Source organism: Danio rerio, chromosome 16 (genome assembly GCF_049306965.1).
Source record: "Danio rerio strain Tuebingen ecotype United States chromosome 16, GRCz12tu, whole genome shotgun sequence".
In the NCBI taxonomy this organism is placed as follows: Eukaryota; Metazoa; Chordata; class Actinopteri; order Cypriniformes; family Danionidae; genus Danio; species Danio rerio.
The window spans coordinates 33,892,871-33,907,281 of record NC_133191.1 but is presented as its reverse complement, the minus strand read 5'-3'; the positions used below and the strand labels follow the sequence as shown (position 1 = coordinate 33,907,281).

Below are 14,411 nucleotides of genomic sequence, written 5' to 3'. Positions count from 1 at the left end.
TGTTGGAAAACATAACATACTTGCTTTTCATGTGAGAATGTAGTTTTTAGATAACAACTGTGCAGTTTATTTATAAAGATAGTGCCTATTTTAAATATTTATAATTTCAAAGATTCAGCGGAAGGAGCGAGGCTGTCGCGCAGTAGGTAGCGCTGTCGCCTCACTGCAAGAAGGTCGCTGGTTCGAACCTCGGCTCAGTTGGCGTTTCTTTGTGGAGTTTGCATGTTCTACCTGCCTTCGCGTGCGTTTCCTCAGGGTGCTCCGGTTTCCCCCACAGTCCAAAGACACGCAGTACAGGTGAATTGGGTAGGCTAAATTGTCCGTAGTGTATGAGTGGGTGTGAATTTATGTGTGGATGTTTCCCAGAGATGGGTTGCGGCTGGAAGGGCATCTTCTGCGTAAAAACGTAATGGATAGGTTGGCGGTTCATTCCTCTGTGGCGACCCTGGATTAATAAAGGGACTAAGCCGACAAGAAAATGAATGAATGAAAAGATTCAGCGGAGATACCGGATAATAAACTCTTAGAGGCGAAAAACACAGCACACCTTGAAACTACAGGTTATCAAACCATTATAAAACAGTTAAGTGGCTTTCTAAGACGACCTCTCTCTTTTGTATGTTGTAGTGCTGTATTTGTATCATAGTAATTGTAGTGTATTGCATGTAAGATGGGACTCACATATTAGGAATGTATGTATTTCGTGTTGGCCACTCTTTGTATAACTCTGAGTTACTTTTTTTGTTGGCCATCTGTTTGTTTCTAATGAGTCTTCTGTTTTCGATGCTGCAGACTAGTCCAATAAATAGAAAGAAAGAAGAAATGCCCGCATGTGTTTAGAGTTTTTCTTATTACAAACACAACAGATATCTGGTAGTGATTGTGCTGCTTTGGTTTTTTTCGGGGTTAATTATTCCGATAGCAATAAAGAAATACTTAAAAAACTCTGTAGACTGATGGCATTTTATGGCGTTCAGCCTTATCATTTTTAAATTGTGAGCAAAGTCACCTGTTTTGTCATCACATTAGACATTACGCTAGAGAATCATTGTAATACTGTAAAGCTGTATTTCAGTATAGTATTGTAAAGCTGCAGATGTGAAGCAATTAAGAAGCAAAAAAGAAACTAAGAAAATATTTTCCTTGTACAAAAGGGTTTTGGACTCTTTGTGTTTGATTTTCTTATTTTATATATATATATATATATATATATATATATATATATATATATATATATATATATATATATATATATATATATATATATATATATATATATATATTATTACTCTTGTAGCCGTGCAACATAGCTGTATATTGTCACTGGTGGGACACTAAGGCACTCTGTCTGCGGCCTTGTGCCACACCTCCCATCAGAACCGATATACAGCCACATCGCACTGCTACTATTGTGAAATTGCTCATATATATATATATATATATATATATATATATATATATATATATATATATATATATGTATATGTGTATATGTGTATATGTGTGTGTATATAGACAGTATATTGACCATTTTGAGATATGTAAACAATAACAGTAGTCCTAATGTATTTCCCGTTTTACATTTTTAGTTTCCATTACTACCATAACATTATTCATAAATATGTGGATCTTTTTGGACTCTTGGAAGTTTTTACATGAAGATAGGATTGAATTGCCTCTTGTTACAGTTATGAAATGTGATGATAGCAGGAAATGTTAATGGGCCAATGACATTACCACATTGAAATGTGTCTCTCTTAAAAATATTCAAAATGTTGTTTGTAGTTTTAAAGTATAGATGTTTAAGGATTATTTGTGTTTTTCAAATAATTAGTACAGTAAAAAGTCTTGTATTAAGGAAATTACGCTTTAAAAATACCATTAAAAACAGTTGTTTACTTCATTTTAAATGGTTCATTTTTGTTTTTTTAATATGAAATATAAAACTTAACTTGTTTTTTAATAGTGTAATAATAATTGCATTTTTTTATTTTAAATTGTTTCACAAAAAGTAGATCACAGAATTAACATACATTTTTGGAAAATAATTTTTTTGTAAAACACGATAGTGACATAAATGCAAAGATTTTCTTTTCTAGTGGCCACTGAATATTTGCTCTTGAATGAACCGAAAAGGTTTATTTTTTTACTGAAATCATGGTAAATATTCAATATTTCATCCAGCCTCTGGCCCAAGTTTGTATCAGCCAGTCAGCTTTGAACTGCTGTCACACTTTTTTTTCTTCCTCTTCTTTAAGTTTGAGCAAACCAGAGCATGAACACACACACACCAACACAATCCCCAGAAAAATATAAAGTACGTCAGTGTGTCTGCGTGTGTCTCTGTGCTGTGGGCTGTGTTGAAATCAGTCATGTGTTCTTGCTGTGTCTTCAGTCAGTGCTGCTCACTTCCCCGGCAGACATGCAGCCGCCACACACTGCTTTAGGGAGAGAAAGCAATGATGCTGATAGACGTTACTGAAGAGCAAATATGCTGAGAGCGAGACACAAGCTGAGGAAATGTTTCGACTCTAATCGAGTTTGCCATCTCTCCGTCTGCAGCAGGGCCAGACAGATTGATCATGAATACAGTCTAGACGCCCTGCACCAAATATTCTCTCTCTCTCTCTCTCTCTCTCTCTCTCTCTCTCTCTCTCTCTCTCTCTATCTCTCTTTCTCTATCTCTCTCTTGCTCTCTCTGTTGCTCTCTGGTTGTGGTCAGGAGCGTCAGATTGACACGCACAGGGTGTTTGTGGCAGAAGATGATGGAAAGCATTGCAAGGGTTTAACGGTGTGTAGCAGTCAGAGGCGATTGTCTTTATTTTTAGGGGTCTGCATCCATTGGCATCAGGTGTGTGTGTGAGAGAGTCAGGCGGCATGATCATCACCGGAAATGTCCATAAATTCAAGTTAGACTTAGCCTTTTTTCAGTCAAAACATAATGATTGCTTATCACTGTGGTTATTTTCTTAATAATTAATCAGGCTGTATGTGCTGTGGATATTTTCTATGGATATTTTCTAATATTCAGTGATGGACATTTTGGTTCTTATGTAAGTTTATTATTATTGGTAGTATTAGAAGTTTTAGCAATATAATAATAATAATGATGATGATGATGATAATAAATAATAATAATAATAATAATAATAATAATGAGTGTTATTTATTGTTGTTGTTGTTGTTGTTGTTTTACCTAAACATATGGATAAGTTGCATCATTTGATTTGTTTTGATTTGATTTATTTACTAACAGAAATATCATGTATAAAGTATCTTTTACAAAAAATCCATTTCAACATGGTCGAAAATGGAGCGGGATGAAGCACAAGCTTATAATTTTCTCACCCCATTACCACATACAGTTGACGTCAGAATTAATAGCCCCCTTTAAATTTTTTTCTTCTTTTTAAAATATTTTTCAAATGATGTTTAACAGCGCAAGGAAATTTTCACAGTATGTCTGATAATATTTTTTCTTCTGGAGAAAGTCTTTTTTGTTTTCTTTTGGCTAGAATAAAAGCCGTTTTTAACTTTTTAAACACCGTTTTAGGGACAAAATTATTAGCCCCTTTAAGCTATATTTTTTCCTCGACTGTCTACAGAACAAACCATCATTATACAATAACTTGCCTAATTACTCTAACCTGCCTAGTTAACCTAATTTGCCTAGTTAAGCCTTTAAATGTCACTTTAAGCTGTATAGAAGTGTCTTGGAATAATATCTAGTCAAATATTATTAACTGTCATCATGGCAAAGATAAAATAAATCAGTTATTAGAGATGAGTTACTAAAACTATTATGTTTAGAAATGTGCTGAAAAAATCTTCTCTCCGTTAAACAGAAATTGGGGAAAAAATAAACAAGCAGTCTAATAATTCAGGGGGGCTAATAATTCTGACTTTAACTGTACATCATTTGTCTATAACTTACACCTATTTCTGTTTTTATTTATCTCTTCTTTTTACATGAGACATATTTATCCTTTAGCATCTTTGCCAAATTATATGTTTGATTCCATTTGTACCTTTACATTTTGTAATATAGACCCCAAAAAACATAGTACTGCAAATAGCCATTAATTAAAATTTCATCTTACCTTTCTCATTTAATCCTTTTCCAATTACATTCATCATTATATTCCTTTAATAATAGATGTGTATACAACTGTTTAAATTGATTAATATTCTGACATTGTTTGAGAGTCTGTTCTAGACTGTTCTATAATTTCACACCACAGACAGACATACACAAACTTTTTAAAGTTGTCCTTGTTTTCAAATTTTGTTCTTCTCTCAAATTGTATCCCCCTTGTCATGTGTGTGAATATAATAATGCAGGCTTGCTGTGTTTAGAGATGAGTTGTTGTGATATTTGTTGCGATGAGCTGAATGAGTGGCGAATGCAAAGTCGTATATTTCACTTATTACGTGATGAGGGTAAAGGGAGAAGACTGGTGTAGGTGCAACACCTATAGCGTAACTGATACATAATTATTTGTGTAAACCCCAAAATATACTTCAGTTGTTTGATTACTGTAACTGTCTGTTCACTGTCCTGGCAGTGTAATTTTTTTTAATACATCTCTAAAAGCATCCCTGCATATTCTCTGTGTGCAGTACACTGGCCATAAAATGTGCGTTCAGTACCACCTTAGAACACAGACTATGTATAATCACCAGTAGGGATGCACCAATATGGATTTTTGGCTGATATCGATAACCGATAACTCTTCAGACTTGAAGGCTGATACATATATAGGCCGATAATTTTAAATATTTCAAAATGTTATATTTTTATACAGCAAACTTCATAAAAGATTGAACTACTCTTATGAACTGAATAGTCTATACTCAAAGCAAAATGCTATAATTTCAAAATTGCAAGGTGATTATATAGACCTATATTCACGATTTCACATAAATCAACATGACAAAAAATTAATTATTTCCTTTTCTTCATAGCAAATTAACATGCAACTTGACTGTTGCATAAAAATAATAGGTTAAATATCAAAATGGGATTTAATCAACAAGCAAGTAAATTATATTTTAAATACAATAAAAATGAAAGAGCTAAGGACTAAAACCAGCTCAAATGTTCTTGAATAAAACGTGTTACAGTAATGTACATTTTTAAACTTTATTTTTTTTTAAAGTTGTTTTGACAGTTTTGAGCCACCATACAAGCGAAAGGTTGATACAGATTGTATTACTTAAGAAAATGCGGTATACAGTAGATTCATCCTATTTGGTGTTTTAGATTCTTTTGAACGTGTAGCTGCTGCTTGTCAATCAGACAGCGCTTCTGTGTTCGTTCTTGCTGTCAGTTGCAGAGAAAAATAATTGATAAAATTGTTACTGTGATGTCACAGTGGATGTCAGATCAGTGCGTGTGTGTGTGTGTGCGTGCGTGCGTGTGTGTGTGTGTGTGTGTGTGTGTGTGTGTGTGTGGTGATAGCCCTCACGCGTGCTTGTTATAATAAATATGAATATTCCCATGAAAATGATTACAATCTTACATCAACAACACATGGCAAGCAAGGCATTGATAAGAACAAATAATCATATTAGATTACAAACAACCCAACAAGTTGTTTAGCATGTGTGCATCACTGTTGTTATGTTCACACATGTAATACTTTTCCCAGAGGCGATTTAAAGCAAAATACACAATGGCACTCAATCAAACATATCTACAATTATAGGGAATATGGTTACCTACTGAGTTATTAACGCACAGCAATACCACATGAAGAAAGGATGGACTTTGAAAGAATAAACAATGTGAGGAGAGATCCATTATAGTCACTGGACAAGTCTGAACAAGTTCCACCCACGCATGCGCGAAGCAGGCAGTCCTGTACAATTACGTAATTTATGGGGTTCAAGATATCGGCCTAATTTTGACATCAGATCGATAACAATAATCTTTAAAATAGCATTTATCGGCCATAACGATATGACCATCAATATATCGTGCATCCCTAATCACCAGTAATCAAAAGTGAAAAAAAAATGTAAGCGACCTTTCAAAGATTTTACATCCAGTAACTATAGTAAGTACTAGTGTACTGTAAGAAATTATAAATCAATAAGAAACACCTTGCAAAATCTGTTGAACTAGGCCCAGGGTAGCATAGGGTTAGCCTAGGGCTGGGCGATAAAATTGATATCAGGATTTATTGACCGAACAACATTATAACGATAAAAAATGTTTGGTTTGTAGTTTTGGTATAAAGTGCTATAGTTTTATTAAAAATTGGCTGCTGTGCACCTTTGAAGCAATGCCAATAAGCTTAGTGTGTATGTTCGTCATTTCCAATGGAGGCATGTGACGCGCATGCATTTTCCACGTACACCTAGTTGAAAAACATCTGTACTTTTCCGAGTTCCCCGAGCACACCACGATTCATGTAAGTAGAACTAACCAATCTGCTTCACACTTTGTATATGATATACATCAGTGGTTCTTAAACTTTTTTCATCAAGTACCACCTCAGAAAAAAAATTGTCTCTCCAAGTACCATCAAAATGAGCAGCATTGAAATACATTAGCGTAGTAGGCCTAGTAAAGCAGCTACAGCTAACAAAAACAGTTAAAAAAAACGTGACAGATTACCTCCGAAATATAGGCTATATGTCTTATATGGCATATTACATACATCCTTTTTGATAAATTTTGAAATCTATTTAGCATGTACATGACATATTTCATTCCTCTGTGTACCACTGGAAGGAAGTCCGCGTACCACTAGTGGTACACGTACCACAGTTTGAGAACCACTGATATACATATTTCACTAACAGCAGACTAATTACCTGAGACAAACACAACTTGTATCGTAGCTGCAGCAATGATTTGTCCATTTGTCATTCCGATCCTCAGATCTGTCACCAGAGTGGCTTCTTGGTTTCTTTTCTTTTGCATTACACCCATTAGCACCCCATCTGAAAGATTTTTTTTGCATAGGGGGCATGCGTAGCATGTAGTCATTCAACTTCACAACTTGTAATAATGCAATTTTTATTTGAATAATGATGGTTAGTTCTTTTACTTAAAAGCTCAGATTTGATTATCATAATTTGTGTTGTTGACAGTTTGAGGTTTACTTTGATTGTTCAGTATTTACCCTTTACCATTGCACACACTTTGTAACACACTTTGCATTTTATTTATCAAGTTTAAGAGTCTCTTTAACACTTCTGTTTATTTTATTAAAAAGACATCAGATATTTTGTTTAAATATTTTTGTTTTTGACTATAAAAACTATTTGCCTTAGTAATGTTGGTAAATTGAAAAAAAAAGTGGTTAATAAACAAACAAAATCCTAAAATTCCTTAATAAATTGTCAAAAAAAATTCAGTAATTATCAATAGTGAATTATATGACACAATATATTATTGATATTTTTTTTGCAAAGCCCAGCCCTAGGTTAGCTTGACTGGTTGTTGTTAAATTTGTTATTACCTATTATTAACTCCACAAAAGGGCCAGCAATTAATTAACTAATTAATTAAAGATTAAATAAATTATACTAATGATGAGACAGATTAAAAGATATTGTTATAATTTTTGGACAACTTTTTTTTTTTTAAGAGAAACAAGTTGTTGAGACTTACTGGATATCAGTACCGTATGTTGACATACTTCCAAAGAAAATGGGAAATTGAGTAGGAGGCATAGATTTTTTTTGGAATTGGGGTGTAGATTTTTGCACATTATTCCCTCTTAGCCAACTATGAGGTAAGAGGCATATGGTTAAGAATATTATGGCAAACAGACATCAGCAGAGAAAGACTGCCACATTAAACATGGAAGTAAATGATCAGACATTGATTGAAGATTACCAAAACAAATATCTTTATTTCAGAGGATTAACTTGCACTGGTTAATTTTTCACCTAAAGAATAACAATGTGCACAATAGCAAAATAGACATAGTACATTTTGATTTCACATGGACTTTAAGTACTCAGCAATGTACCCTGGTCTGGAACACAGTGATTTGGACTTTCAGGTAATATGAAAAAGATATCTTCTGCTGCCCGCAGACCAGTCGTTTTCTGCCTGTATTTACAGGAATTACTGTAAAAGTGATGCTAATTAAACATGACTGCTTTCCACACCTTCACTCCCCAGATGAAACCGCAGTGAGGATCATGTTACCTCGCATACGCTTCAGCTTTTACTGCGATGAGCACAGTTTACCACACAACCCATCATATCTGCCCTTTCCCGGCATACAATCTTTCCTTCCACGCCACTTTGCTGGCAGAATGTTGCAGTAAAATCAACAACAAACTTTCTCAGACATAAAGTTTATTCACTGGGCATAAAAGCTCAGGGTCCTCTCTGTCCTCTTTGAAGGCGGCACAGTAGCGGCACGCTTTGAAGAGTATGTAAATCAGCCTCTTGAACAGTTTGCATGTTTGTTAATAGCTCTGCTCTCCAGAGTGTGTGTGTGTGTGTGTATATGTGTGTGTGCGAGAAGAGTTTCTCAAGAGCTGAATTTGTCAGGAACTAGGCTCACACTGGACCAAGGCGTTCCACTTTGATGTCCGTCAGGCGACGAGCGTCTATAGAGCTCTCTCGTACTCACTTTCCCCTCACGTTTCTCCTCTACGGTTTTTAAAAAAGGCTGATGAGGGTCAGAGGTCGCCGAGGTCACGCTTGGAGCCTTGTCTGATTTGAAGAGCTCAACAATCAGTTTGTTTGAGTTTAGGATTTCCATCGCTAATCTCCATCATCTCTCATGCTAATCTGGGCCGACCGCAGCGGGCTGCATTTTCATGCTAACGGGCTCATTACCAAACCGACGTCATGTCTTCTGTATGCAATCTGTGTCGCTTGGAGGGAGGGCAAGTCCCAGATGAAGCGTTTGAACTTCTTGAAGAGGGAAGTGGCGGATGATGGAATTGTTTGGCTTACAGGAATGGCCGACTGTAAAGGAGACTTGAATGACGTTCGGAGGGTCTTAATCAGGGTTTTAATGACAGACGTGAATGAGACACTTGTTTGGTATTTGATGTCTTGGAGTTGGCTTGAGGAGCGCTCCGCTTTGTGCGGGCTCACTTTGATTTACGTTATTTGACTTTTTCGCAATATTCAGGATAAAGAAAAGCAATTTAACTCTGAAGATGTGTCTCGGATTTGCACTTTAACGAACTGAGCACCTGTGCGATTAAATTCGTCACGCACTCAATAGTGATTTGTTTTTGGTTGTAAATAGTTCTCTTTTTTTTGCCCCTCTCTAAAGCTTTTCGATGAATACGAATACTGTCAGTCCGAAAGAGAAATCTCTGATTCCTGCATTCTTTTCTTTCCTCCGTTCATTCGCTGGCTTTTTCCCCCTGCTCCTTTGATCCGCATCCCACACACGTCGCTGCATTAGCGGGGCTGTTTTTCAGGGCGAGGGCCAAGCGGTTCTGTATTCGTTGGCTGTCAACACCATCAGTACTGATGGGTTTCAGACGGTGTCACCTCACGCAGGCTCACAGTGGATTCTGGGATTGTTTATCGTGGCTGAGCTGGGCACCATTCTTCTGCGTTCGCTCATTTACTCATTCAGTCATTTTGTGCCCGAACCTCCCAGTATGATGGAATCCGTCGCTCGCTCTCGGTGGCCCTTCGTTCCTCTTTCGTTTCTTCATCTGTTACCTAAGTACATTTGACCCCGTGTGTGAGTGTGTTGAGAGAGTAATGATGCAGCTGGGGCCATTAAAGATGGGAAACTGACAGCTCTCCTCCCTCGCTTTCATTCGCGCCCCTCAAAGAGCGATAGACAGGGAATTAAAAAAGAGAAAAAGAGGCAGAGCGATAAATGGAGACGTCTTAAACGGAAAGTTAAAGCTCGGGAATCCAATCAGGTTTGGCTCAAAGACCAAAGCAAAAACAATGAGGGAGGCAGAGGAAGAAAGAAGCTTTTTACTAGGTGCATTGTTTGTGCTTAATGCCCGAGTTGGAATTAAGATCCGTAATGAAATAAATTGGTGTTTACAAACAAGGTTTCTGCAGAAGCACTTCCAGCTTCAGTTTTATATTAATATTTGACATAAAGAAGTAGTTCACTCTAAAGTGAAAAATTACTCCCAATTTACTCATCCTCAACTGGTTTCAGGCCTTTATTTTTTTTGTTACTTTACTAAAAATCCAAACCTTTAGCAAACGGTTGCTTTTTAATCATTATGCTCAAATTTTAATGGGATAGTTACTCCAAATTGTTTAATGGCGGCATCATTTACTCACTCCTTACTTTTTACACACCCTTCACTTGTTTACACATTCGAAAAATGGTCAAACTTGAAACCATTGAGTTCTATAGTCTTTGTTTTTCCTACTATCCAACGGTTACAGGGTTTAAGCTTTCTTCAAAACATGTTCTTTTTTGTTTAAAGGAAGAAAACCAATAACAGTTTGGAACAAGTAAAGGGTGTGTAAATTATGACGCCGTTTACATTTTAAGGTTAACTATCGATATTTGGGTAGAATGACTAAAAAGCAACATTTTGCTGAAGGTTTGGATTGTGGTAGTTGGACATTCTGTGTTATCTGTGAAATGGAAAATTTAAATTAGGGAACTTCGCTGTTGATCAGCACAGTCTCCTATGAACCAGTAGATCTGCATTTAACTAAGAGTGTGTTCACACTTTGCAGGCTTGGTTCAATGAACAAACTGTCTCTGGTGGATTGCTCTGTTTGTGCAGTTTGTTTAATAAGTGCAGATCAAACCAGCTAGAGACCAAGCAGATGAGCATCTGTCCATCTCTGAACCAATTCTAAGTCTTGAGTTTTGTTTTGCATAAAATAAAATTATTAAACTTTTAAACACATGAAATAATCTGTAGTTTTGTGTGTGAAATTTACGAATTTATTGACAGTGTATGAGAGCTGATTTTAAAGAGAATGCAAAAAACAACAAAATCAATTTTGTAACCAAATGCTGATATATTTTTGTGAACAAAAAAAGAGATTGTATAGCTGTCAATTTTAAACAGAATTAACTGTTAGATCATCAAATGGGGATGCATTCATTCATTCGATTTCATCTGTGTCGGGTCGTGTGGCAAATGGGAATATTCCATGATTTTATGAATCTAGCATATTTATTATTCTGGTATTTAGAAAGCCACTAAATTACTTTTAGAGCACATGAACATGAAATAAGACCATGGAAAAGGATCTATGCTTATATTAGCAAAAAAAAAAAAACTACACATGGCTATGAGAAGAACTTTTATTTATTTATTTTTATTTATTTTATTTTTTTTATCGTCTTAAAACAAAACTTGAAACAACATTCATTAATTTTCCTTCGGCTTAGTCCCCTATATATCAGGGGTCACCACAGCGGAATGGACCGCCAACTATTCCAGCATATTTTACATGGTGGATGCTCTTCCAGCCACAACCCAGTACTGGCAGACAAATACACACTCACATTCACACACACTCCCATACACCATGGCCGGTTTAGTTCATCCTATTCACCCATACTGCATGTTCTTGGACTGTGGGAGAAACTGGAGAACCTGGAGGAAACCCACTCAACATGGGGAGAATATGCAAACTAAACACAAAAATGCCAACTGGCCCCACCGGGACTCAAACCAGCAACCTTCTTGCTGTGAGGTAACCGTGCTAAACACTGTGCTACTCTCTTGAAACAATAGCAAAGTTTAAATGCTGTCTGGTGCACTTCAAGTCACCTATCAATATTTAAGAATGAGGTCAAAAGATGGAGAGAAGCTGTTTTTTGTGGCTGTTCAAACATGTTTCACTGCATGAGCATCTCCACTATTAAAGCATTTCGACTGAATGCATGTTTGGCATTCAGAAGTGGAAACAGGACCTAAGTGAAACTTTCAGGTCCCAGTGAAGCCCTAACCTTAAAATATTGGATTTTAACATCCACTGTGCAACTGCAGTGACACAAAATTGCAGAATATACTTCAGATATGTATATTTTTATTTGCCCCATTTCTATACCCACAGTGAGAAATTGCATAGTTTAGGTGTATTCAAAAGAGTGTGTAAAGTCTCCATCAATGATGCATGTATTTATGCACTAAAATGTATATTTTTGGGGTTGCTACAAAGCAAATGTTTGTGTTGGTAAGACATTAAAACAATTTTGCCAATCTCATGCTGCATTTATCTGATCAAAAATGCTGTAAAACTGCTTTTTAAAATATTAATATAATTCGAAATTCCTTGTGCCTTATATTTGTGACTCTTGTGTGCTGTTGGGGACGTTTTACTGACACATATTTTGGGAAATGCTTCAAAAGTGATCAAAAACTTAATATACTTTGGGCAAACTTACTACTCTTTCGTTATGTTAGTGTTGCAAAGTCATGACCCTCTATACTCATACTCAATAATTCTTGATTGTGGTTTTCTGTGTTGGGAAGGAGGTACATTTTGAAATTGTTAATATTGAGTCTAAATGGCTCCAGTCAAAAGAGAAACTGCTGTAAATATAAGAAATAAACTACCATTCACTACCATAGTTTGGTTGGGTAAGGTGTTTTTATATTAAAGCAAAATGTTTGAAACTGAAATTAAATGAATACAATTAATCAGCAAGAACACCTTTAATTGATTGAAGTTGAATTGGTGTATAATCTTACAAAAAATTCAGTAAATGGCTTTAAACAAATCCTAAAAAACAAAAATATTGAACAGCATTTTCATTCATTCATTTATTCATTTATTCATTTTCTTTTCGGCTTAGTCCCTTTAAAAATCCGGGGTTGCCACAGCGGAATGAACCGCCAACTTATCCAGCTCGTTTTAACGCAGAGGGTGCCCTTCCAGCCGCAACCTATCTCTAGGAAACATCCACACACACTCAATCACACTTATACACTACGGACAATTTAGCCAACCCAATTCAGAATTCACCTGTACCGCAAGTCTTTGACTGTGGGGGAAACCGATGCATGTGGATGAAACCCATGCAAACGCAGGGAGAACATGCAAACTCCACACAGAAACACCAGCTGACTCAGCCAAAGTTCCAACCAGCGGCCTTCTTGCTGTGAGGCGACAGCACTACCTACTGCGCCACTGCGTCGCCTACAGCATTTTCACCAAAGTGCAATTAAAAATGTCATTATAATGGAAGTCAATGGGGCACAAACAACCACCAACACAACAAAAGGGTATAGTAAATAGAAACAATCCACAAGGGTTAAATGTAATTCATTACTGTGAAGACACCTAAATCGTATGCATCCACGTCAACCTGATTTCCCCAAGTAGGACATGTTTCTGGACTAACATCTATGTTGATCCTTAAACAACATTCCAATCAGCCACCAGAATTAAGGGATACGTTTGGCGTTTGTTTATTACGCTTATGGTTGGGTTCATGCACTTCTACATGATTGTTATCCAACTGTTATTCCCCCCTGATTTTGGAAATAATTTACAGTATGGTTTGGTTTAGGGGTATAGAATGGGTATGGATTACATTTTCCAACAAAAAGTATGTTCTAGGATCAACATAGAGGTTAATCCAGGATCGCATTGTACTTGGCAAAATCATGACGTGTTTGCATCCATTACCCCATGCTTTAATATCGGCGTTGTAGCATCTTTGTTTTTCTTCTAAAGGGCTCTTTTAAAGTACTTATCAATGCATTTATAGCAGTTTGTTGTGGAGTCTAAATGGCTCCAGTCAAAAGAAAAAATGAAATGAAAACTCTCTGGTGTATTGTCATTTTTTTTATCATGTGCCCTCCGCGCCCAAAATGTTTGCCCATTTTTAACCCATCCTAAATGAGCTGGAATGCAAATGAGAATTCTTTCTCATTCTTTCTGCATTCCCTCTTCCAACCCGTTGTGTTTTTGTTCCCCTGAGGTGTTCATTTCTCACAAATATCTTCTCTCTCTCACTCTCTCCTCAGTGAATAAAGACTTTCATACTGAGACATCCTATTAGCTCATTTCCAGTTTACCCATGATGCCTCATAATGTGTTTTTATGTCATATCAGTCATGGCTGTATGGATGAAATTCAGACCCTAAACTCATTCACTGTGTGATTGCAGGATGTCAGGTTGCATTGTTGCTTGAAGATGCATGAATGGAATAAATGAATTCTTAATGTGTGCGCGCGTGTATGTGTGTGTATGAGGGAGAGAGAATGAAACACAAGAAGAATGTTTCATGCTGAGGTGCAGTTTAGTTTCTGCTTTTTTTAATGGCTCTTTGTTTGTTAAAAAAAAACTCATCATGCCAGAAAAGTGAGGTGCAATCTTGCTTTCTGTCTTTATCTCATTATGTTGGTTTATGTGTGAATCACAGCCAACCACTTGTACTCTCGTATTTTAACTGCTTCATAAAAGCACAAGTATTAACTGCAAATCACCCAACATTGAGGCTGGGTATTGATATCACTGTTA

General features: G+C 36.3%; 1 protein-coding gene and 1 long non-coding RNA gene across 3 annotated transcripts in view; one reads left to right on the top strand and one right to left on the bottom strand.

Annotated features, from left to right (window-relative positions):
• The window catches only part of ldlrad4b (low density lipoprotein receptor class A domain containing 4b), a 114,133-nt gene that overhangs the window by 46,922 nt on the left and 52,800 nt on the right, over nt 1–14,411 (top strand). The window lies entirely within an intron of this gene.
• Nucleotides 3,161–11,212, bottom strand: LOC141378223 (uncharacterized). The gene is made up of 3 exons (XR_012392184.1): nt 5,901–11,212; nt 5,091–5,768; nt 3,161–4,848 (listed from the first exon to the last, which is right to left on the bottom strand). It is a non-coding gene; the product is annotated as an uncharacterized lncRNA (long non-coding RNA).